General features: G+C 39.2%; 1 non-coding gene across 1 annotated transcript; it reads left to right on the plus strand.

The window, feature by feature from the left end:
- The first annotated feature begins 3,071 nt into the window (after positions 1-3,071).
- On the plus strand, positions 3,072-3,163 carry Trnai-uau (transfer RNA isoleucine (anticodon UAU)). The gene is given in 2 exon segments: positions 3,072-3,109; positions 3,128-3,163. It is a non-coding gene; the product is annotated as a tRNA-Ile (tRNA).
- Positions 3,164-3,676: the final 513 nt, after the last annotated feature.

The raw sequence follows: 3,676 nt of genomic DNA on the forward strand, positions 1-3,676 counted from the left end.
ACCGCACACACTTCAACTGTGATCAGAAATGAAATTATTTAAAGTACTTGACTTAGCCTTTAAAAATCCTTTTTGTTAGCAGTTCTATTTCCCCTATTACTTGGGACTGAACGGCCTCCGTGGTCCAGTGGTTGAGCGTTGGGCTCACGATCCGGAGGTCCCGGGTTCGAATCCCGGTGGGGACATATCATAAAATCACTTTGTGATCCCTAGTTTGGTTAGGACATTACAGGCTGATCACCTGATTGTCCAAAAAGTAAGATGATCCGTGCTTCGGATAGCACGTTAAGCCGTTGGTCCCGGTTACTACTTACTGATGTAAGTAAGTAGTCGTTACATGAACCATGTCAGGGGCCTTTGGCGGCTCAGTAGTAACCCTGACACCAGGGTTCATGAGGTTGGTACTCCACCTCACAACCCACACGATAGAAGAAGAACTTGGGACTTAAATATAAGTAGCTGGCGAGGAGTGAGTATACATATCTGCTCACCCCTTCTGGGATACATGCTGTCATGTTAGTTCTATTACGTCTCGTATCCAAGGCGTAACCTTGAGAACTATTGACGAGATATGTAATATCTGGATTGTTATTTACACACGCTTAGATATGTTCTGGAATATCTTATTCAAATACACCAACAAGTCGCACTATTAGCTCTATACCGTTTTATCGATAAATTTGTTCTTGATTTACAGAGCCCATAAAAGATAAATGCAGCCATAACCTTGATCTACTACACAACTTTACTTTTGATATCGGAAGTGTGATAAATAAAGGTGTGCGTTTACTTAAGTGAATTCTACGGAATATTTGATTTTGTGAAGTAGATACTTACACAAAGTGATTACCTAGGTAGGTATCTCACCTTGAACACTTTCTTTCCCCATGTCTGCACAAGGTGAAGTTCACACGAATACTAAACCTTGCATCACCGCATGCATTCTAAAGACATTATTCTTTTACCTGCATCAGCTGATTTTGACGATTCCCATAATAGATATTCCACGTAATTTGGGCAAAAAATGGCAAAGGCTCATTCTTTCCCAGCTTTTGAATGGCCTGCGATTGCGTGAAAGTTCAGGTGGCTGTATTCATTTGGCAATCAAATCTAAACAAACTTACATGTCATTTCACATAATAACACCATTATTATACTTCAAGAAAGGCGAGGCAAATTTTCCCATGGCACTCGTACTTTCTATCGATTTGTATATTACGCAGGTACCGGCTATCCTGAATTGATCCACATGTATATTATTTAGCGTCCATTCGCTTGTCATCCCCTTTACATAGATTTATTTTCTAATTAAGGTGGGTGTGTGTAGGTTGATTTAGGCCCACATTGTGGTGTCGGGTGACGGGCGCGGGCGGCGCAGGCGCACGCGGCCGCTATCGTCTGCGCGCGATCGCGTCGTGTTAATTACTTTCATTAAGGGCAATTGTCCTGCTCGATCGAGCTGATCAGTCAGTTTGCCGCCGGTCGATATTTCCACCCAATGCCATTAGACCGCCTCAAACGACGCAGCTATTGCATGAATTGTGTTACCTGTTCTTATCACAGTTAATTGAGGCCCGTGCTGTTTTATGACCCAGATTAACATTTTAGAAACATTACATTTAGCAATAGTAGGTATTTAATTGCAGTAAAATAATTTGCCTAAGCAATGAAGGTGAAACGTATGATGGTATAAATTAGACCGTGAGCCCGCAATATAAATAACACTAACCAGAGTCTGTGATTATAAAGAACCGTAATTTATAATTAAAAGAAATAAAAGGATAGCTGAGTTTAAATTGATGAATGAGCATAGAATCGGAAGCGGGAGCCGGGACCGGCCAGACAACAGAACAGATTTGCTTTAGGCACACTCAGGGTTATCAAATTGAAGGTTTACTTATCTATTATTATTTACTAGTAGGTATTTACAAAATGAGAATCTTAACTCCACTATATTAAAGCACATTCCTTTATTACTCATTTATATAAAAAATAGAATTTAGTAATATTGCAATGTATCGCATAAACACCGTCCGTAAAATAGGGGTATACAGAGCCACAAGTGATAACCCTATGTCGCACTTGAGAATCGCTTGATTTACCTAATAATAAGCAGTGCGTCAACTATCCACCATCCACTTACTAAGTGATACTGTAGCCACACGCTAACCTATCCCGAATAGTAATAAAATAGTCAAACGCCTATAAAACCCGATACAGCCCTGTTGTGTAGCGCGCGCGGCAGTGGCCGGCCGACACAGGTACGGCGGCAGGGAACAATAAACTATATTTCTCGATAGCCATTAACATATCATTCCGCTGCGCGCTAATCGAATGCCCGGCAGCGGCCGGCCACGTGTGCCGGGCTGCGAGACTGCCTCTCCAGTCTGTTATACACCCACCACCTGACTAATACTATATTTACCAACAGCAGTTATTAATAATACGAATATAAATAAACGATAATTAATTCGAAATTCCTCGAGGAATTCCTCTACACCTTATTCTACTACTTCTTATTTTACTACTTAGACTGGGATCGTAAAACTAATATTTAACAAAAGCAACATCATAGATAACATAACATAGCATCACGGCTGTATCCGTGAAGGGGTAGGCAGAGATGTATGTATACTTGTATAGTACCTCCACCCGTATTTTTTCCTCAACACCTTTCATAGTTACGAATATTTTAATGAATAGATTTTACGTTTATTATGTTGAATCATCGTAACTTAAATGCGCATAATTATCAACTATTTACGAATAAATAAATAAATTAAAACATTTTAATCTAAACTAAAACTACAAACTTGTAACGTACATGAAAACTTTAGTTAAATATCATAATAAAATTAATGAGCAATCATCTATCTATAGAAAAACAGCGGCAACACTGATAATATTGTAGATTGCAAGTACGAGCATAGAGAATGAGAGAAAAATATTACACTACTACGAGCCTACACGCGTAAATGGTGATGACACGGGAAAACGAAGGGGCGGGGCTGCGGCGCGGGGCGGGAGGGCCCTATAGCAGGCGTATCGTAATTTCGTGAGTCAGGCTTGACGCTCCAGTGGCGCAATTGGTTAGCGCACGGTACTTATAAGACAGTGTTCGTGAGCAATGCCGGGGTTGTGAGTTCGAGCCTCACCTGGAGCATACTTTTGTAGCAAGGATTTTATTTTTTGTGAACACGTGTCGTGATTTGTGAACATATTTCCGGCTGTTTAGGTACTTATTAGTTAGTTTTATTCATTGATAAGTTTTGTATAAGTAGATAATATTTTTATTTGGTTAATCTTTAAATAGTTTACGAATGATGACGTCATTGTTATCGTGTCTCTACTCTATGATACTATTACTTATAGAACAAACAATTGAATGGCCTTTGAATAGATGCCTAAACCAGTAATTATGTTTAAATTTTTCGCAGTTAGGTATTTATTACTTACAATAACTGATATGAAACAATGGCCTAAAGCAAACATTTCTAGAATAACAGCAGAATTACATACTGATAAGGTTCCGTATTACATTTCGAAAAACCTTTGAAACATGACTTGCCAGTTCAATTTGAAGTCATCTACATCTGAATGAAATCTCATGTTTATTAAAGTCTGTAACAAGGAACAACTGGATACCAATTTCGAGGCAAACTCACTATTATGCAGA

The sequence above is a fragment of the Pectinophora gossypiella genome, chromosome 1, assembly GCF_024362695.1.
Source record: "Pectinophora gossypiella chromosome 1, ilPecGoss1.1, whole genome shotgun sequence".
NCBI classification, from domain to species: Eukaryota; Metazoa; Arthropoda; class Insecta; order Lepidoptera; family Gelechiidae; genus Pectinophora; species Pectinophora gossypiella.